We start from the raw sequence: 23,661 nt of genomic DNA on the forward strand, positions 1-23,661 counted from the left end.
GCTTTGCATTAGAAGTGGAAACATTGCTAACACCAATTCTTTTATTATTAGTAGTAGGAGGTGAAGCAACATGTGTAGCATTAGCATTACTAGTGGTGGTAATAGTCCAAACTTTAGCTATATTCTTCTCTTTAGCTAGTTTTTCATTTTCTTCTCTATCCCACCTAGCACGCAGTTCAGCCATTAATCTTATATTCTCATTAATTCTAACTTGAATGGCATTTGCTGTAGTAGTAATTTTATCATCTAAATCTTCAGGTTTAGCAGCCATTTTATTAATTAAAGAAGATTGTGATGCAGACATGTATGAGATTCGGGTTTCAGCATTAGCAAGTTTAGTTTGCAACCCCGAGATCTCCCTATTCAGGTTTTCAAGTTGATTCCCTATATTCTTCAACAAGGTAGATTGCTCATTCATAGTTTTAGTAAACAATTTATTTTGCTCATATTGTGATTGCATAAAGCTCTTGGTGGATCTTTCAATTTCTAGCATCTTTTCTTCATTAGGTGAAGCATATCTACCATAAGAATTACCATTAGCAGGGTATGGCCTAGAATCATTGTGATTGTTATTTTTAATGAAATTCACATCAACATATTCTTTTTGAGCAACTAATGATGCTAACGGAACATTATTAGAATTAACATTAGGCCTACCATTCACAAGCATAGACATAATAGCATCAATCTTATCACTCAAGGAAGAGGTTTCTTCGACAGAATTTACCTTCTTACCTTGTGGAGCTCTTTCCGTGTGCCATTCAGAGTAGTTGATCATCATATTATCAAGAAGCTTTGTTGCTTCACCAAGAGTGATGGACATAAAGGTACCTCCAGCAGCTGAATCCAATAAATTTCGCGAAGAAAAATTTAGTCCTGCATAGAAGGTTTGGATGATCATCCAAGTAGTCGAGTCCATGAGTTGGGCAATTTTTAACCAGAGATTTCATTCTTTCCCAAGCTTGAGCAACATGTTCGGTATCTAATTGTTTAAAATTCATTATGCTACTCCTCAAAGATATAATTTTAGCAGGGGGATAATATCTACCAATAAAAGCATCCTTGCATTTAGTCCATGAATCAATACTATTCTTATGCAGAGATAGCAACCAATCTTTAGCTCTTCCTCTTAATGAGAAAGGGAACAATTTTAGTTTAATAATATCACCATCTACATATTTATATTTTTGCATTTCACATAGTTCAACAAAATTATTAAGATGGGCAGCAGCATCATCGGAACTAACACCGGAAAATTGCTCTCGCATAACAAGATTCAAGAAAGCGAGGTTTAATTTCAAAGAATTCTCGCTGTAGTAGCGAGGTGGAGCAATAGGTGTGCATAAGAAATCATTATTATTTGTGGTTGTGAAGTCACACAACTTAGTATTTTCAGCGTTGGCCATTTTAGCAACAGTAAATAAAACAAACTAGATAAAGTAAATGCAAGTAAACTAATTTTTTTTGTGTTTTTGATATAGCAAACAAGATAGCAAGTAAAGTAAAACTAGCAACTAATTTTTTTGTATTTTGATTTAGTGCAGCAAACAAAGTAGTAAATAAAACTAAGCAAGACAAAAACAAAGTAAAGAGATTGAGAAGTGGAGACTCCCCTTGCAGCGTGTCTTGATCTCCCCGGCAACGGCGCCAGAAAAAGAGCTTGATGGCGTGTAACTCACACGTTCGTTGGGAACCCCAAGAGGAAGGTATGATGCGCACAAAGACAGGGTTCAACTATAGGAGCAGTTGTTAAGGCTTTCTTAAGAGTTTCAAAAGCTTCCTTACAATCATCATCAAAAACAAATGGTACATCTTTTTGAAGAAGATTAGTAAGAGGCTTTGAAATCTTGGAGAAATCTTTAATAAATCTCCTATAAAACCCAAGCATGACCAAGAACACTACGAATACCTTTAACATCCCTTGGATAGGGCATCTTCTCAATTGCTTCAACTTTAGCTCTATCAACTTCAATACCTCTCTCGTAAATTTTATGTCCCAATACAATTCCTTCATTAACCATAAAGTGGCATTTCTCCCAATTAAGAACAAGGTTAGTCTCTTCACATCTCTCGCAAAACTTTATCAAGGTTTCGCAAGCAACTATCAAAAGAATTCCCATAAACGGAAAAATCATCCATGAATACCTCTACAATACTTTCACAAAAACCATGAAAAATAGCAGACATGCATCTTTGAAAAGTAGCAGGAGCATTACATAAACCAAAAGGCATACGTCTATAAGCATAAGTTCCATAGGGACAAGTAAAGGTGGTTTTCTCTTGATCTTTAGCTTTAACAGCAATTTGTGAAAACCCAGAATATCCATCAAGAAAGCAAAAATGTGTATTTTTAGACAATCTTTCTAGCATTTGATCAATAAATGGTAAAGGGTAATGATCTTTCTTAGTAACTTTATTAACTTTTCGAAAATCAATGCACATTCTATACCCTACAACTACTCTTTGAGGAATGAGCTCATCATTATCATTAGGCACAACAGATCATACCTCCTTTCTTGGGAACGCAATGCACAGGACTAACCCATCTACTATCAGCAATAGGATATATAATACCAGACTTCAAGAAGTCGTAATACCTCATTCCTTACCACTTCCTTCATCTTCGGAATTAGACGACGCCGAGGTTCAACAACAGAGCTTTGCATCATCTTCCATATTAATAGCATGTTGGCAAATAGATGGAGAAATCCCCTTCAAATCATCAAGAGTGTAGCCAATAGCTCCTCGGTGTTTCTTCAATATTCCCAATAACCTTTCTTCTTCAAACTCCGAAAGCTTAGAACTAATAATAACAGGATATATTTTCTTATCATCAATATGAGCATATTTAAGATTATCAAGTAAAGGCTTTAAATCAAAAACAGGATCTTCCTTTGGTGGCGGTGTTGTACCCAAATCTTCCACCGGTAAATCATGCTTGAGAATAGGTTGGCGAAGAAAAATTTCCTCAAGTTCATCTCTTTCTTTCCTAAAAATTTCACTCTCGCTATCCTCCAAATGTTGCTGCAAAGGATTGTTAGGAACAAGAACAATAGATGCACATTGCTCCATTTTAAAATCATTACTAGGCAAATCAGCTTTATAAGGAGTTTTAGTAAATTTAGAGAAGTTAAACTCATAAGATTCACCAGCAAATTTAGTCAAAATTTTCTCTTTCTTGCAATCTATAATAGCTCCACAAGTATTTAGAAAAGGTCTACCAAAAATAATAGGACAATAATCACTAGCAGCAGAACCAAGTACCAAAAAGTCAGACAGGATATTTAATCTTACCGCATAAGACTTCCACATCTCGAACAATACCAATTGGTGAAATAGTTTCTCTATTAGCCAGCTTGAATGACCACATCAATATCTTCAAGTTCACAAGAATCAATTTCGTGCATAATCTCCGTGTAAAGCTCATACGGAATAGCACTAACACTTGCACCAATATCACATAATCCATAATAGCAATGATCACCAATTTTAACAGACATCATAGGAACACTAGCTTGTTTGGGTTTATTAGGATGTGAAACAATATTAGAAGCATCTTCACGAGAAAATAATATGACCATCCTCCACATTTTCAGTCACAAGATCTTTAACTATTGCAACAACGAAGTTCAACTTTTATTTGTTCTTCAGGTTCTACAGGTTTCTTTTCACTTTTATGAACCGCACTATTTATAACAGAGTACTCTTTCATTTTAGCAGGGAAAGGAGTTTTTTCAATATAAGCTTCAGGAATAACACGATCAGCAGTTTCAATAACAACACACTTATTAACAGATGAATCTTTATATGGTTCATGATACTTATCAAAATTCTTCTTAGGCAATTCATAATGAGAGGCAAAAGCTTTATAAAGATTTACAGCGACTTGAGAATCAAGACCATATGTAGCACTCATATTACGAAATAAATCAGTATCCATAAAGTTTCAATGCATTTATAATCATAAATTATACCTGATTCTCTATCCTTGTCGTTCTCCCATCCTTCAGTATTTTCTTGGATTCGATCAAGAAGGTCCCTTTTAAACTCTTCTTTGTTGCGTGTAAATGATCCAGAACAAGAAGTATCCAGCAAAGTCTTGTCTTGAAAAGAAAGTCTTGCATAGAAATTATCAATAATAACATTACCAGGAAGCTCATGAATGGGGCATTTGAGCATTAAAGACTTCAATCTCCCCCACGCTTGGGCAATACTCTCTCCATCATGAGGCCAAAAATTATATATGCGATTCCGATCCTTATGAATTTCACTTGGAGGATAGAACTTAGAATAAAACCGGGGCACAATATCATTCCATTCAAGAGAATCCCCATTATCCAGTAATTTATACCAATGCGCCGCCTTACCGGACAGCGATAAGGAGAATAATTTCTTCCTCACTTCATCCATAGCAATACTCGCACATTTGAATAACCCGCATAATTCATGCAAAAACAAGTAAATGATCACCGGGGTGGACGGTTCCATCCCCTTCATAGCGGTTATCCATAACACGTTCAATAATTTTCATAGGTATTTTATATGGTATTACTTCCTCACCTGGCGCCTCATCTACTACCGTTGCAGTAGTAGTAGATTTCCCAAATAGAAAATGAAGAGAAGATCTCTCCATAATGACTTATAGCGAGCGAGCGAAATAAAATCAGCACAACGATAGAAGGTTTTCCTTACCAATCCCACTTACCAATAGCGCTTCACTCCCAGGCAACGGCGCCGTGAAAATAGTCTTGATGACCCACAAGTATAGGGGGTGTATCGTAGTATCTTCGATAAGTAAGAATGTCGATCCCAACGAGGAGCAGAAGGTGTTGACAAGCAGTTTCGATGAAGGATTCACCGTAAATGCTCGCGAGACAAGTATTCGGGGGTTTTGATGTAACGAGTTGAATAAAGTACGAGTATGTAAAGTGCGAGAGTGACAATTGCAGCGAGTGGCCCAATCCTTTTTAGCACAAAGGACAAGCCGGTTTGTTTACTTATAATGACCAAACGTTCTCGAGGACACATGGGATTTTAGTCTAATGCTTTCGCTACATACGGCTAATTAATCTTCATTGTTGTGATAAGTGTTGTGTGGGTGAACCTATGCTAATGTACCGCCCTTCCTAGGACTAAATACATACTTGTGATTATACCCCTTGCAAGCATCCGCAACTACAAGAAAGTAATTAAGAATAAATCTAACCACAGCCTTAAACTCTAGATCCTGCGATCCCTCCCTGCATCGATATACCAACGGGGTTTAGGTTTCGTCACTCCGGCAACCCCGCAATTAGCAAACGAATACAAGATGCATTCCCCTAGGCCCATAAATGGTGAAGTGTCATGTAGTCGACGTTCACATGACACCACTAGAAGAATAACACCACAACTTAAATATCACACCATTGAATATTACTCAACCATAGTTCACTACTAACATTTAGACTTCACCCATGTCCTCAAGAACTAAACGAACTACTCACGAGACATCATATGGAACATGATCAGAGGTGATATGATGATGAATAACAATCTGAACATGAACTTGGTTCAATGGTTTCACTCAATAGCATCAACAACAAGTATGAATAGATACCGGGAGAGTTTCCCCTATCAAACAATCAAGATCAAACCCAAATTGCTACGTCGGTGACGAGGTGCTGCGGAGGAGATGGCGGTGATGATGGTGGAGATGATGATGGTGATGATGGAGATGATGTCCAGCTCGATGACGGTGATGATGGCGTCGATTTCCCCTCCCGGAGGGAATTTCCCGGCGGATTCCTGCCCGCCGGAGAGCTCTTTTCTCTCTCGGTGTTCTCCGCCCCGCAGAGGCGGCTGTAACTCTTCGCGAGGTACCCCTTCTGGCTTAGGTTTTCGGGACGAAGGATTTCGCGAAGAAAAGGAGGCGAAAGGGGTCGTGGGCCCTCCACACCACGTGGCGGCGCGGCCAGGGCTTGGGCCGCGCCGCCCTAGGGTGTGGGCCCACCCTGGCTCCTCCTGGCTCCTCCTTCTGGCTTCCTTCGTCATCTTGAAAAATAGGATTTTTGGTATAATTTTCTCCCACAGGTGATCTTCCGAAATATTGCTTTCTGACGGTGCTTTTTCCAGCAGAATCCTGGCTCCGGTGCTTGATCCTCCAATAATGATGAAACATGCAAAATAGATGAAATAACATAAGTATTGTGTCCCAATATGAAATATATCAATGAATAACAGCAAATTATGATATAAAATAGTGATGCAAATTGGACGTATCACCTCTACATGAGGGCTTTCTGGCACATTACCATTAGCCAAGTTCTCTAGGCACCTATCAAACCCAGTATCATATTCTCTCGTAGGCTGAATCTGCCGCACCTCCTTCCTAGCACGTTTCTTCGCCTTTTCTCCATGAAAAGTCCAAATCTTGTAGGACGGTTTGAACCCAGACTTGATCAGGTGAAGACTCATAGTTTCCTTGTCCTGCGTTTTTTGGTTAGCGCACTTACTACAAGGGAAAAAAACTGTCATGGGTCTGCTAGGGATGTCAAACGCCCTGCCCACGAACTGCTTGGTCTTTTCTCCCCATTCCTCAGTATATTTCCACGGACCAATTCTACCATCGTACATCCAGTCACGATTATCCATCCTCTAACCAGCACCAAAACAGACAAACTTAGAATTTATATCAAACATGATCCGCATTTTAATTTTTCCTTTTTTAGGCATGCATCAACCTGAATCTCTACTAGGTGGGCTCCTAGCAGCCGCCGGATCCGTAGATTGAGTACGTTCTCCCTGCTCTACCCTGATCCGAGACAGAATTTCGGCAGCACCTCCCCGCTTCTCTCCCGATACACGTCTCGCCAAAAAGCCGAGAGGGGTGTGCATCCGGAGAACAACGGGGAGGCGCTGCCGAAATTTTGACTCGGATCGGGGTAGAGCAGGGAGAACGTACCCAACTACGCATCCGCCGACTGTCCCGATAAATGCCGTAAGAGTTACGCTTCATAATATGCGAGACCACTAATGCATATTTATCCGCGTAACCCTTACGGTCGGGAAGAGACGCCTAGGTAACGCGACATACTTGGTGATCTAGACCAAAAAAAACCTAGGTACACAGGGGCGAGATTTTTACCCTTGACGCGTGAGCGAATCGACGAACAAAATCCGGGACGGCCCCTCAAAGACCACCGCGACGCCGCCCCCCGTGACCACCTCGAAGAAGATCCGGGACGCCCCCTCAGAGACCCTCGCGACGCCGCCCCCCGTGTCCTCCTGGAAGCATCGCCTGCATAGCGACAAAATGAATTACTAATTATTGCAAGCGAACACAATTTATTTGACATGTACGATTCCATCTCAAAAAAAAACGGCTCTCTATCTAGCTTCCTCTAATATTCTCTCTACACTTGCGCAGTAGTAAGAAAGATACATTTTGCCTTCCTTTCACAGTTGTGGTGCTGACCACAAATTCATATACATTTACCACTCACATACAAACTCAATGCATTGTGTTGTCTAAATTTAGGTTCACAATAAAATCCAAACATCATCATCTGCCATCTGGTTAATATTTTGGGAGAATTTTTAGTTAATATTAAGTACATAAAAATGCACATTTTGAGATACCTTATTTGTTAGAGCAAAACTGGACATAAGCGAGATACTTACCCTGATGAAATGGAAAAAGCTGACGCGTGGCTTGACGGGGAGGCGGTGGCAGGGGCGTCGGGCGGCGGATGTGGAGGTGGAGGGGTGGAGGCGGAGGTCGGGGCGCAGGCTGTGGCGGCGGTGGCCGGCTGGGGGGCAGGGCGCGGAGGGAGGTCGCCGGCGGAGGGAAGCGGAGGGAGGCGGCGCGAGGAGAGCACGGCGAGGCGGCGGAGGGAGGTCGCCGGCGGAGGGAGGCGGCGCGAGGTGGCGGCGCGTCGGGAGGGGGAGCGATGGGCACGGCGGATGTGGAGGTGGAGGGAAGCGGAGGGAGGCGGCGCGAGGTGGCGGCGCGTCGGGAGGTGGCGGCACGGTGGCGCGTCGGGATCGAAGCTGGGGCGCGATGGGGTGTGTTGGCGAATGGGTATCACCTGGCCCGATCCCGATTTAGATGTACAGGGCTTTGCCGAGCGAAGGGCTTTGCCGAGCGCCACGTAGACAATGCCGAGCAAGAGTTCTTTGCCGAGCGCCGACAGTGCTTTGCCGTGCAAAGTCTCCCTTTGCCGTGCGCCCATGCACGGCAAAGTTTTTTTTTTGTCATTTTGGCATTTAATTAGTTTTATTTAGTAATTTTTCAGTTTTACAGTCCATCTGAGATCAGAAGTACCCATGTTGTATCCCCAAAGGCGCAGCCACGGTGGGGCACGTCCATGACCACGTTCGCGGCGTGGACTCCCGTTCGGCCACGTAGGCGCCGCGGCGACCTAAACCGGCTCCTTTATTGCGCCATTAACCCGTCGGATTACCGGAGGCTATAATGTGCCAAATGGTGCGAAACCTTGCTTTCCTTGTGTATATGGACTAACCAAAACCAAACCTATCAAAAAGTATGTTGGTGGAACCTCGCGCGGTGAAATCTAGGGGGGTAGACCCCCCGAGGCAAGCAGACAGCCGTTTTCAGGGGGGATCGACCGCCGGAGCACCGGAATGCCACCAAAACTTGCATGTGGACCTAGGATATGTGTGAAAGTGTGGTGGAAGGTGTTATTTACCAAATTGTGCAAGGCATAGCTCCCATGTGTGACCTTCCCCTCTTTCGGGCGATAACACTTGGAAGATTCCTCGACTTGTAGGCTGAAGTGTCCCGCTGCGGGTATACCGGAGGCTATAATGTGCCAAATGGTGCCAAACCTTGCTTTCCATGTGTATATGGACTAACCAAAACCAAATCCATCAAAAAGTATGTTGGTGGAACCTCGCGCGGTGAAATCTAGGGGGTAGACCATCCGGGTCCATAGACGGCCGTTTTCGGGGGGGGACGACCGCCGGAGCACCGGAATGCAACCAAAACTTGCATGTGGACCTAGGATATGTGTGTAAGTGTGGTGGAAGGTGTGATTCACCAAATGGTGCAAGGCATAGCTCCCATGTGTGACATTCCTCTCTTTCGGGCGATAACACTTGGAAGATTCCTCGACTTGTAGGCTGAAGTGTCCCGCTGCGGGTATACCGAAGGCTATAATGTGCCAAATGGTGCCAAACCTTGCTTTCCATGTGTATATGGACTAACCAAAACCAAACCTATCGAAAAGTATGTTGGTGGAACCTCGCGCGGTGAAATCTAGGGGGGTAGACCCCCCGAGGAACGTAGACGGCCGTTTTCAGGGGGGGGGGGGGACGACCGCCAGAGCACCGGAATGCAACCAAAACTTGCATGTGGACCTAGGATATGTGTGGAAGTGTGGTGGAAGGTGTGATTCACCAAATGGTGCAAGGCATAGCTCCCATGTGTGACCTTCCCCTCTTTCGGGCGATAACACTTGGAAGATCACTACTAGGAATTAGCTTATAGCCGCACTTCTTACCACCGGCGAGTACGATTTAAAGATGCCGGCGGTAAGGCCTTCCAGGATCGCCTCACCTTACCGCCGGCGGTTTGGTCTAGGGGATGCCAGGGGTAATCTAATTACCGCCGGCGAAATCAATTCGCATGCGCCGGGGGTAAAGTTGGGCCGAGAGTAGCCAGATGGGCCGAAATTACCGCCAGCATTTTCAGTTCAAACTCGCCGGGGGTATTAGATTTACCGCCGGCGTTTTCAATTTATACTTGCCAGGGGTAATGTGGACTCGTATGGGCAACCTGGGCCGAATTTACCGCCGGCATCCCCGAACGTTTTCGACAGCGGTACAGAAAATAGCCCCGGCGCCTCCATGCAAATTTGCCAGCGGTATTTGGCCCAATACCACGCCCACATGACCAAGCAGCACCCAACCCTATCCTCTCACGCCCCTCTCTCCTCTTCCCTAGTCCCCATCTCCATCGCCGCCGACTCTCCATCTCTCTCGCACCGGCCACGCCCGTCCGCCCACCACGCGGCGCAACCTAGCACCACCACTCGTCGACGCTGCTCCTCCACCGTTCCCCTGGTCAATTCCCTACCGACGCCCCCATCTCACCTCTCCAATCGCGATCTCACCCACCGGCGCAGCGCACAAGGGCACACTGCTCTCTCTCAATCCCTCTCGGACCGCCTGTAGGAGCAGGCGCCGCGGGACTACGGGACCGCAGGAGTACCCGCGAGGGCGGTCCTCCAGCCATGGCGTCGTCGCCGGGGGAGGAAGACGGGGCGAGGATGAGTGCTGGCGCCCGGGAGCTGGCGGACATGGCGCCGGTGCCCCAGAGCGACCGGGCCTGCCCCGTGGTCGCCATCGCCTGTCGCGGCTTCCGTGCCTTCTACGTCGACGGCAAGTGCTGCGCTCGCGCCCTCTGCCTTACAGCCGAGGCCATCTACGGATCTACCTCAAGCCCCCATCTCAACAACACGGTAAGATTGTATGTCCGTGTTATCTCCTTCTCTCTTTATTCATACTGGAATTGTTAGAGCTTCAATTTTTTCCATGGTGATTGATTGAACTGTAACGCGGATGCTGACTGGGTATGATGGAAACAGTTCCTCGTCCATCCTAACCGTGGTCCATAGCTTGTAATAGATGAGGCCTCAAATTAGTGTGTTGTGCATGGACTAGGTAGGTGGACAATCGAGTGGTGGTGTGGAGGGAGATCCAGCTATGAGGATGTTAAATTGTTAATCTTATTTAGGAAAGGGGGTACTGACCTGATGTTTAGCTATTTGGTTCTGTGGTTCTGATCCAGTGTATGAAAGAAAGTGTAATGGATTGGAGTATGATTTTGATTGGAAAGGTTCAGTATGACAGTGTAATAGTTTGCCGTTGTTCTGTAGCTTAATGTCATGCATTTCCTTTTGATGCATATCGAGTTCTCTTGGTGGCCAGCTGTACTGAATTCCTGAGTTCTTGTTTTGCTTGATAGGTCCGGTATTTCGGGCGTGTTGTTCTTGAGGCACTCTGCTCTGATTTGCTGCAAGAAAACCCAGCCCGAGGACGGCTTGGCATAGGTTGCGTGACTCGCTGTTGCCACTATACTGTAACAGACGGCAGCCTCGACGAGGAGACATGAAATTGCAGTAAGACACACTGCCTCATTTATCATTTTTGCTTTAGTCTAAGCTAACTAATGCTCTATGAAATCACATTAAATCTGCAGGAGCAAAAAAAAAATTACAATCTGTTGCATAGAAATAATGTACTTTATAATATTTTCCCTGGCTCGTGGCCAATTTGTAGAAGCTTAAACTAATGAGATTATGGCAAAGAAGGAAGCTATTATTTGTTCAATTTAATTTCCAGACGTGGTTCTTTTACTCCCACAATAATTAGGCATAAAGTTCTTTCGCATTATTGTAACACTGTATCTTATTAATAGTGATGAACAAGGTTACCTTAAGATCTATGACATGTACGCCATATTGATGAAGATGCCACAGTATGGTTGATGTGAAATATAACTTGTTATCCATTCATAGTCTATACTTGAAACTAGACTGAAATGCTATATTATATAACATTCATTATGGCAAAAGATGTGGTATTGTGCAAAACAATCCATGTACTTCATTATATCTAGCTTGATGTACTTGTGAAAATAAATGTGTAGAGTCAAAGCTTTCTTAATTATTGATTCAGTTCAGCATGTCCTGGTTCTTATGCTCTTGCAAATTTGATCCTTCCGTGAACATCATTAACCGATGACTACTGACAAGTCATGGTCCTAGTCTTGCATAATATATTCACAAGATATAATTGTTACAATGATACTATACTACTCTAATCGGTAATATATTTCTACGAGCAATAGCTTCTCAAGTCATATGTACTTACTACCGCAATAAATCTTGTCTTTTGCGGTCATGGTCATAGGATCTCCAAGTGCGGACCACATCATTAACCAGGTGTTCATTTTCGGTGATGGATTTTGTATTATTTTGATTTTCATTATGTAGCCACTTGCGTGTGATTATACCGTGCTTGTAAAATCCAATATACACCGCTCGCTAGACATGTTTTGGAATCAGGCACAATGTGAGGAGTTACGGAGTATCACGTGGGAAATGTATGGGATGGAGCTCGTGTTTTTTTTTAAATCCTAAAAGTATTACCGCTAGCGAACCGGGCCTATGTGCCGGGGGTAAGATGAGATACCCCCGGCGCATTGGTAAAACGCCGGTGGTAAACTAGATTACCCCCGGCGGATTGGAAAGCGCCGGCGGTAAATTTTACCCCCGGCGGTTTGGGATAATGCGCCGGCAGTATTCTGGGTTACCCCCGGCGGTTTGCAATGCGCCGGCGGTAAGTCATTACCACCGGGGAGGTGATCGCTGGCGAATTGCAAAACGCCGGGGATAGGCCATTTCAGTGCGCCAGCGGTAAGGTTTTCTGTACTAGTGGATTTCTCGACTTGTAGGCTGAAGTGTCCCGCTGCGGGTATACCGGAGGCTATAATGTGCCAAATGGTGCCAAACCTTGCTTTCCATGTGTATATGGACTAACCAAAACCAAACCTATCAAAAAGTATGTTGGTGGAACCTCGCACGGTGAAATCTAGGGGGGTAGACCCCCCGAGGAACGTAGACGGCCGTTTTCGGGGGGGAACGACCGCCAGAGCACCGGAATGCCACCAAAACTTGCATGTGGACCTAGGATATGTGTGAAAGTGTGGTGGAAGGTGTGATTCACCAAATGGTGCAAGGCATAGCTCCCATGTGTGACCTTCCCCTCTTTCGGGCGATAACACTTGGAAGATTCCTCGACTTGTAGGTCGAAGTGTCCCGCTGCGGGTATACCGGAGGCTATAATGTGCCAAATGGTGCCAAACCTTGCTTTCCATGTGTATATGGACTAACCAAAACCAAACCTATCAAAAAGTATGTTGGTGGAACCTCGCGCGGTGAAATCTAGGGGGGTAGACCATCCGGGTCCATAGACGGCCGTTTTCGGGGTGGGGGGGGGGACCGCCAGAGCACCGGAATGCCACCAAAACTTGCATGTGGACCTAGGATATGTGTGAAAGTGTGGTGGAAGGTGTCATTCACCAAATGGTGCAAGGCATAGCTCCCATGTGTGACCTTCCCCTCTTTCGGGCGATAACACTTGGAAGATTCCTCGACTTGTAGGTCGAAGTGTCCCGCTCGTGGGTATACCGGAGGCTATAATGTGCCAAATGGTGCCAAACCTTGCTTTCCATGTGTATATGGACTAACCAAAACCAAACCTATCAAAAAGTATGTTGGTGGAACCCCGCGCGGTGAAATCTAAGGGGGTAGACCATCCGGGTCCATAGACGGCCGTTTTCGGGGGGGGGGGGGGGCCCGCCGGAGCACCGGAATGCCACCAAAACTTGCATGTGGACCTAGGATATGTGTGAAAGTGTGGTGGAAGGTGTGATTCACCAAATGGTGCAAGGCATAGCTCCCATGTGTGACCTTCCCCTCTTTCGGGCGATAACACTTGGAAGATTCCTCGACTTGTAGGCTGAAGTGTCCCGCTGCGGGTATACTGATACGTCTCCGACGTATCGATAATTTCTTATGTTCTATGCCATATGATTGATGATACCTACATGTTTTATGCACACTTTATGTCATATTCGTGCATTTTCTGGAACTAACCTATTAACAAGATGCCGAAGTGCCGGTTCTCGTTTTCTCGTTGTTTTTGGTTTCGAAATCCTAGTAACGAAATATTCTCGGAATTGGACGAAACGAAGACCCGGGGGCCTATTTTTCCACGGAGCTTCCGGAAGACCGGAGAACATTCGAAGTGGGGCCACGAGGTGGCGACACCACGTGGCGGCGCGGCCCGGGGGGCCCGCGCCGCCCTATGGTGTGGCCCCCTCGTCCGGCCCCCGACTCTGCCCTTCCGCCTACTTAAAGCCTCCGTCGCGAAACCCCCGAGGCGAAAAACCACGATACGGAAAACCTTACTGAGACGCCGCCGCCGCCGATCCCATCTCGGGGGATTCTGGAGATCTCCTCCGGCACCGTGCCGGAGAGGGGATTCATCTCCCGGAGGACTCTACACCGCCATGGTCGCCTCCGGAGTGATGAGTGAGTAGTTCACCCCTGGACTATGGGTAGTAGCTAGATGGTTGTCTTCTCCTCATTGTGCTTCATTGTTGGATCTTGTGAGCTGCCTAACATGATCAAGATCATCTATCTGTAATTCTATATGTTGTGTTTGTCGGGATCCGATGGATAGAGAATACCATGTCATGTTAATTATCAAGTTATTATACATGTGTTGTTTATGATCTTGCATGCTCTCCGTTACTAGTAGAGGCTCTGGCCAAGTTTTTAGTTTTAACTACAAGAGGGAGTATTTATGCTCGATAGTGGGTTCATGCCTGCATTGACACCGGGACGAGTGACAGAAAGTTCTAAGGTTGTGTTGTGCTCGTTGCCACTAGGGATAAAACACCGGCGCTATGTCCGAGGATGTAGTTGTTGATTACATTACGCACCATACTTAATGCAATTGTCCGTTGTTAGCAACTTAATACCGGAGGGGGTTCGGATGATAACTCCGAAGGTGGACTTTTTAGGCATAGATGCGGTTGGATGGCGGTCTATGTACTTTGTCGTAATGCCCAATTAAATCTCACTATACTTATCATGTCATGTATGTGCATTGTTATGCCCTCTCTATTTGTCAATTGCCCGACCGTAATTTGTTCACCCAACATGCTTTTATCTTATGGGAGAGACACCTCTAGTGAACTGTGGACCCCGGTCCATTCTTTAATACTGAAATACAAATCTGCTGCAATACTTGTTTTTACTATTTTCTCTGCAAACAATCATCTTCCACACAATACGGTTAATACTTTGTTACAGCAAGCCGGTGAGATTGACAACCTCACTGTTTCGTTGGGGCAAAGTACTTTGGTTGTGTTGTGCAGGTTCCACGTTGGCGCCGGAATCTCTGGTGTTGCGCCGCACTACATCCCGCCGCCATCAACCTTCAACGTGCTTCTTGGCTCCTCCTGGTTCGATAAACCTTGGTTTCTTTCCGAGGGAAAACTTGCTGCTGTGCGCATCATACCTTCCTCTTGGGGTTGCCCAACGAACGTGTGAAATACACGCCATCAAGCTCTTTTTCCGGCGCCGTTGCCGGGGAGATCAAGACACGCTGCAAGGGGAGTCTCCACTTCTCAATCTCTTTACTTTGTTTTTGTCTTGCTTTATTTTATTTACTACTTTGTTTGCTGCACTTATATCAAAACACAAAAAAAATTAGTTGCTAGCTTTACTTTATTTACTGTCTTGTTTGCTATATCAAAAAACACAAAAAAATTAGTTTATTTGCATTTACTTTATCTAGTTTGCTTTATTTACTATTGCTAAAATGGCCAACCCTGAAAATACTAAGTTGTGTGACTTCACTAGCACAAATAATAATGATTTCTTATGCACACCTATTGCTCCACCTGCTACTACAGTGGAATTCTTTGAAATTAAACCTGCTTTACTAAATTTTGTTATGCGAGAGCAATTTTCTGGTGTTAGTTCTGATGATGCTGCTGCCCATCTCAATAATTTTGTTGAACTATGTGAGATGCAAAAGTATAAAGATGTAGATGGTGACATTATAAAATTAAAATTGTTTCCTTTCTCATTAAGAGGAAGAGCTAAAGATTGGTTGCTATCTCTCGCCTAAGAATAGTATTGATTCATGGACTAAATGCAAGGATGCTTTTATTGGTAGATATTATCCCCCTGCTAAAATTATATCTTTGAGGAGTAGCATAATGAATTTTAAACAATTAGATAATGAACATGTTGCTCAAGCTTGGGAAAGAATGAAATCTTTGGTTAAAAATTGTCCAACCCATGGACTCGACTACTTGGATGATCATCCAAACCTTCTATGCAGGACTAAATTTTTCTTCGCGGAATTTATTGGATTCAGCTGCTGGAGGTACCTTTATGTCCATCACTCTTGGTGAAGCAACAAAGCTCCTTGATAATATGATGGTTAATTACTCTGAATGGCACACGGAAAGAGCTCCACAAGGTAAGAAGGTAAATTCCGTTGAAGAATCCTCTTCCTTGAATGATAAAGTTGATGCTATTATGTCTATGCTTGCGAATGATAGGACTAATGTTGATCCTAATAATGTTCCATTAGCTTCATTGGTTGCCCAAGAAGAACATGTTGATGTAAACTTCATTAAAAATAATAATTTCAACAACAATGCTTATCGGAACAATTCTAGTAATAACTATAGGCCATATCCTTATAATAATGGTAACGGTTATGCTAATTCTTATGGGAATTCTTACAACAATAATAGGAATACACCCCCTGGACTTGAAGCCATGCTTAAAGAATTTATTAGTACACAAACTGCCTTTAACAAATCTGTTGAGGAAAAGCTCAATAAAATTGATATTCTTGTTTCTAGAGTTGATAGTCTTGCCTCTGATGTTGATCTTCTGAAATCGAAAGTTATGCCTAATAGGGATATTGAAAATAAAATTGTTACTACAGCAAATACCATCCAAGTTAGAATTAATGAGAATATAAGATTAATGGCTGAACTGCGAGCTAGGTGGGATAGAGAAGAAAATGAAAAACTAGCTAAAAAGGAAAATGTAGCTAAAGTTTGGACTATTACCACCACTAGCAATGCTAATGATTCATATGTTGCTGCACCTCCTACTATCAATGGTAAAATAATTGGTGTTAGCAATGCTTCTACTCCTAGTGCAAAGCGCGCAAAATTACCTGAAACCGCTAAAACTGCTCGAAACCGCTTGTGATAAAACTGCTGAAATTTTTTCCAACCTTGGGGATGATAATCCCATTGCTTTAGATTGTAATGATTTAGATTTTGATGATTGCCATATCTCTGAAGTTATAAAGTTCTTACAAAAATTTGCTAAAAGTCCCAATGCTAGTGCTATAAATTTGGCTTTCACAAAACATATTACAAATGCTCTCATAAAAGCTAGAGAAGAGAAACTAAAACTTGAAACTTCTATTCCTAGAAAGCTAGAGGATGGTTGGGAGCCCATCATTAAAATGAGAGTCAAAGACTTTGATTGTAATGCCTTGTGTGATCTTGGTGCAAGTATTTCTGTTATGCCTAAAAAAGTCTATGATATGCTTGACTTGCCACCATTGAAGAATTGTTATTTGGATGTTAATCTCGCCGATAATGCTAAAAAGAAACCTTTGGGGAAAGTTGATAATGTTCATATTATGGTTAACAATAACCTTGTCCCCGTTGATTTTGTTGTCTTGGATATTGAATGCAATGCATCTTGCCCCATTATATTGGGAAGACCTTTTCTTCGAACCGTTGGTGCTACTATTGATATGAAGGAAGGTAATATTAAATATAAATTTCCTCTCAAGAAAGGTATGGAACACTTCCCTAGAAAGAGAATGAAGTTACCTTATGATTCTATTATTAGAACAAATTATGATGTTGATGCTTCATCTCTCGATGTTACTTGAGATGCACTTTCTGCGCCTAGCTGAAAGGCGTTAAAGAAAAGCGCTTATGGGAGACAACCCATGTTTTTACTCCAGTATTTTTGTTTTATATTTGTGTCTTGGAAGTTGTTTACTACTGTAGCAACCTCTCCTTATCTTAGTTTTGAGTTTTGTTGTGCCAAGTAAAGTCTTTGATAGAAAAGTAAGTACTAGATTTGGATTACTGCGCAGTTCCAGATTTCTTTGCTGTCACGAATCTGGGTCTATCTCCCTGTAGGTAGCTCAGAAAATTACGCCAATTTACGAGCATGATCCTCAGATATGTACGCAACTTTCATTCAATTTGAGCATTTTCGTTTGAGCAAGTCTGGTGGCCTAATAAAATCCATCTTTACGGACTGTTCTGTTTTGACAGATTCTGTCTTTTATTTCGCATTGCCTCTTTTGCTATGTTGGATGAATTTCTTTGATCCATTAATGTCCAGTAGCTTTATGCAATGTCCAGAAGTGTTAAGAATGATTGTGTCACCTCTGAACATGTGAATTTTTATTATGCACTAACCCTCTAATGAGTTGTTTCGAGTTTGGTGTGGAGGAAGTTTTCAAGGATCAAGAGAGGAGTATGATGCAATATGATCAAGGAGAGTGAAAGCTCTAAGCTTGGGGATGCCCCGGTGGTTCACCCCTGCATATTATAAGAAGACTCAAGCGTCTAAGCTTGGGGATGCCCAAGTCATCCCCTTCTTCATCGACAACATTATCAGGTTCCTCCCCTGAAACTATATTTTTATTCCATCACATCTTATGTACTTTGCTTGGAGCGTCGGATTGTTTTTGTTTTTTGTTTTGTTTGAATAAAATGGATCCTAGCATTCACTTTATGGGAGAGAGACACGCTCCGCTGTAGCATATGGACAAATATGTCCTTAGGCTCTACTCATAGTATTCATGGCGAAGTTCTTCTTCGTTAAATTGTTATATGGTTGGAATTGGAAAATGATACATGTAGTAAATTGCTATAATGTCTTGGATAATTTGATACTTGGCAATTGTTGTGCTCATGTTTAAGCTCTTGCATCATATACTTTGCACCCATTAATGAAGAAATACTTAGAGCTTGCTAATTTGGTTTGCATATTTGGTTTCTCTAGAGTCTAGATAACATCTAGTATTGAGTTTTGAACAACAAGGAAGACGGTATGGAGTCTTATAATGTTTACCATATGTCTTTTATGTGAGTTTTGCTGTACCGTTCATCCTTGTGTTTGTTTCAAATAACCTTGCTAGCCTAAACCTTGTATCGAGAGGGAATACTTCTCATGCATCCAAAATACTTGAGCCAACCACTATGCCATTCGTGTCCACCATACCTACCTACTGCATGGTATTTATCCGCCATTCCAAAGTAAATTGCTTGAGTGCTACCTTTAAAATTCCATCATTCACCTTTGCAATATATAGCTCATGGGACAAATAGCTTAAAAACTATTGTGGTATTGAATATGTACTTATGCACTTTATCTCTTATTAAGTTGCTTGTTGTGCGATAACCATGTTTCGGGGACGCCATCAACTATTCTTTGTTGGATATCATGTGAGTTGCTATGCATGTCCGTCTTGTCCGAAGCAAGAGAGATCTACCACCTTCATGGTTGGAGCATGCATATTGTTAGAGAAGAACTTTGGGCCGCTAACTAAAGCCATGATTCATGGTGGAAGTTTCAGTTTGGACATATATCCTCAATCTCATATGAGAATAATAATTGTTGCCACATGCTTATGCATTAAAGAGGAGTCCATTATCTGTTGTCCATGTTGTCCCGGTATGGATGTCTAAGTTGAGAATAATCAAAAGCGAGAAATCCAAAATGCGAGCTTTCTCCTTAGACCTTTGTACAGGCGACATGGAGGTACCCCATTGTGACACTTGGTCAAAACATGTGCATTGCAAAGATCCGGTAGTCCAAGTTAATTAGGACAAGGTGCGGGCACTATTAGTATACTATGCATGAGACTTGCAACTTGTAAGATATAATGTACATAACTCATATGCTTTATTACTACCATTGACAAAATTGTTTCATGTTTTCAAAATAAAAGCTCTAGCACAAATATAGCAATCGATGCTTTCCTCTTTGAAGGACCATTCTCTTTACTTTTATGTTGAGTCAGTTCACCTATTTCTCTCCACCTCAAGAAGCAAACACTTGTGTGAACTGTGCATTGATTCCTACATATTTGCATATTGTACTTGTTATATTACTCTATGTTGACTATTATCCATGAGATATACATGTTACAAGTTGAAAGCAACCGCTAAAACTTAATCTTCCTTTGTGTTGCTTCAATACCTTTACTTTGATTTATTGCTTTATGAGTTAACTCTTATGCAAGACTTATTAATGCTTGTCTTGAAGTACTATTCATGAAAAGTCTTTGCTTTATGATTCACTTGTTTACTCATGTCATTACCATTGTTTTGATCGCTGCATCCACTACATATGTTTACAAATAGTATGATCAAGGTTATGATGACATATCACTTCAGAAATTATCTTTGTTATCGTTTTACCTGCTCGGGACGAGCAGAACTAAGCTTGGGGATGCTTGATACGTCTCCGACGTATCGATAATTTCTTATGTTCTATGCCATATTATTGATGATACCTACATGTTTTATGCACACTTTATGTCATATTCGTGCATTTTCCGGAACTAACCTATTAACAAGATGCCGAAGTGCCGGTTCCGTTTTACTGCTGTTTTTGGTTTCAGAAATCCTAGTAACGAAATATTCTCGGAATTGGACGAAACGAAGACCCGGGGGCCTATTTTTCCACGGAGCTTCCGGAAGACCGGAGAACATTCGAAGTGGGGCCACGAGGTGGCGACACCACGTGGCGGCGCGGCCCGGGGGGCCCGCGCCGCCCTATGGTGTGGCCCCCTCGTCCGGCCCCCGACTCGCCCTTCCGCCTACTTAAAGCCTCCGTCGCGAAACCCCGAGGCGAAAAACCACGATACGGAAAACCTTACCGAGACGCCGCCGCCGCCGATCCCATCTCGGGGGATTCTGGAGATCTCCTCCGGCACCCTGCCGGAGAGGGGATTCATCTCCCGGAGGACTCTACACCGCCATGGTCGCCTCCGGAGTGATGAGTGAGTAGTTCACCCCTGGACTATGGGTCCATAGCAGTAGCTAGATGGTTGTCTTCTCCTCATTGTGCTTCATTGTTGGATCTTGTGAGCTGCCTAACATGATCAAGATCATCTATCCGTAATTCTATATGTTGTGTTTGTCGGGATCCGATGGATAGAGAATACCATGTCATGTTAATTATCAAGTTATTATACATGTGTTGTTTATGATCTTGCATGCTCTCCGTTACTAGTAGAGGCTCTGGCCAAGTTTTTACTTTTAACTCCAAGAGGGAGTATTTATGCTCGATAGTGGGTTCATGCCTGCATTGACACCCGGGACGGTGACAGAAAGTTCTAAGGTTGTGTTGTGCTGTTGCCACTAGGGATAAAACATTGGCGCTATGTCCGAGGATGTAGTTGTTGATTACATTACGCACCATACTTAATGCAATTGTCTCGTTGTTAGCAACTTAATACTGGAGGGGTTCGGATGATAACCTCGAAGGTGGACTTTTTAGGCATAGATGCGGTTGGATGGCGGTCTATGTACTTTGTCGTAATGCCCAATTAAATCTCACTATACTTATCATGTCATGTATGTGCATTGTTATGCCCTCTCTATTTGTCAATTGCCCGACCGTAATTTGTTCACCCAACATGCTTTTATCTTATGGGAGAGACACCTCTAGTGAACCGTGGACCCCGGTCCATTCTTTAATACTGAAATACAAATCTGCCGCAATACTTGTTTTTACTATTTTCTCTCGCAAACAATCATCTTCCACACAATACGGTTAATCCTTTGTTACAGCAAGCCGGTGAGATTGACAACCTCACTCGTTTCGTTGGGGCAAAGTACTTTGGTTGTGTTGTGCAGGTTCCACGTTGGCGCCGGAATCTCCGGTGTTGCGCCGCACTACATCCCGCCGCCATCAACCTTCAACGTGCTTCTTGGCTCCTCCTGGTTCGATAAACCTTGGTTTCTTTCTGAGGGAAAACTTTCTGCTGTGCGCATCATACCTTCCTCTTGGGGTTGCCCAACGAACGTGTGAAATACACGCCATCATATACCGGAGGCTATAATGTGCCAAATGGTGCCAAACCTTGCTTTCCATGTGTATATGGACTAACCAAAACCAAACCTACCAAAAAGTATGTTGGTGGAACCTCCCGCAGTGAAATCTAGGGGGGTAGACCCCCCGAGGCAAGCAGAGAGCCGTTTTCGGGGGGGGAACGACCGCCGGAGCACCGGAATGCCACCAAAACTTGCATGTGGACCTAGGATATGTGTGGAAGTGTGGTGGAAGGTGTGATTCACCAAATGGTGCACGGCATAGCTCCCATGTGTGACCTTCCCCTCTTTCGGGCGATAACACTTGGAAGATTTCTCGACTTGTAGGCTGAAGTGTCCCGCTGCGGGTATACCGGAGGCTATAATGTGCCAAATGGTGCCAAACCTTGCTTTCCATGTGTATATGGACTAACCAAAACCAAACCTATCAAAAAGTATGTTGGTGGAACCTCGCGCGGTGAAATCTAGGGGGTAGACCCCCGAGGCAAGCGTACGGCCGTTTTCGGGGAGAACGACCGCCGGAGCACCGGAATGCCACCAAAACTTGCATGTGGACCTAGGATATGTGTGGAAGTGTGGTGGAAGGTGTGATTCACCAAATGGTGCAAGGCATAGCTCCCATGTGTGACATTCCTCTCTTTCGGGCGATAACACTTGGAAGATTCCTCGACTTGTAGGCTGAAGTGTCCCGTCGTGGGTATACCGGAGGCTATAATGTGCCAAATGGTGCCAAACCTTGCTTTCCATGTGTATATGGACTAACCAAAACCAAACCTATCAAAAAGTATGTTGGTGGAACCTCGCGCGGTGAAATCTAAGGGGTAGACCCCCGAGGCACGCAGACGGCCGTTTTCGGGGGGGGGAACGACCGCCGGAGCACCGGAATGCCACCAAAACTTGCATGTGGACCTAGGATATGTGTGGAAGTGTGGTGGAAGGTGTGATTCACCAAATGGTGCAAGGCATAGCTCTCATGTGTGACATTCCTCTCTTTCAGGCGAAATCTATAGGGGGTAGACCGCCGGGGCCCGTAGACCGCTGTTAATTTGGGGGCGGAGACCCCGGAGCAGTTGAATCCCAGCGAAACTTGCATGTGGACCTAGAATATGTTTGGAAGTGTCGTGTAAGGTGTAAAGCTGCAAGAAATTGCACCAAATATGTGGGGGCGATAACACTTAGTAGATTCACCGAACCCGTTAATTTGCTCCGAAACCCTGATATGTTGGGCCGGGGAGAAGGTCCATGAAGATGTAGATTACTTGTTTATCGGTATACAGATTGTATTAAGTAACACTAACAAATAGTCTACAAAAAGTAAAAACTAATTTTACAACAAATATAAGTATTAATATAAATATAAATACTACAAAAAAAAAGGAAAAGAAATAAAACTGCCCTCTGTGTGCCGTGCAAAAACACACGGCAAAGGGATGGTATGCACGGCAAATGATTCTTTGCCGTGCAAAGTTTCTTTGCCGTGCGCCTTGGCTTCCTCGTTGCCGTGCAGGTTACTTTGCCGTGCGTTTTTTGATTGTTTGCCGTTGGCTGCTGCCTTTGCCGAGCGCTGGGCTGGCTCTTTGCCGTGAGCCGAATGTTTGCCGTGCGTCGACCCAAAGCTGCACGGCAAAGATTTCATTGCCGTGCGCGATGCGCACGGCAAAGATTCTTCGCACGGCAAAGGCTGCTGCCAGCACACGGCAAAGGGCCCTGCACGGCACTGGCCTTTTTTCCCGTAGTGTATATAACCTTTAGTCATCACACATATGTTTCTTTGAGCTTATTCATGACACATATGTATGTGATCATGGAATACAATGTTCGGATTTTCATAACTTATAACCTGCATACTTAACTATTATTGAGGGAAAACGCTACCATTATTGTTTGAAACAGAATAACGGTACAAGAATGACGACTTGCCATATCACTCATTTTGTCGTCACACGTGATCTATA

This window comes from Lolium rigidum, chromosome 3 (assembly GCF_022539505.1).
Source record: "Lolium rigidum isolate FL_2022 chromosome 3, APGP_CSIRO_Lrig_0.1, whole genome shotgun sequence".
In the NCBI taxonomy this organism is placed as follows: Eukaryota; Viridiplantae; Streptophyta; class Magnoliopsida; order Poales; family Poaceae; genus Lolium; species Lolium rigidum.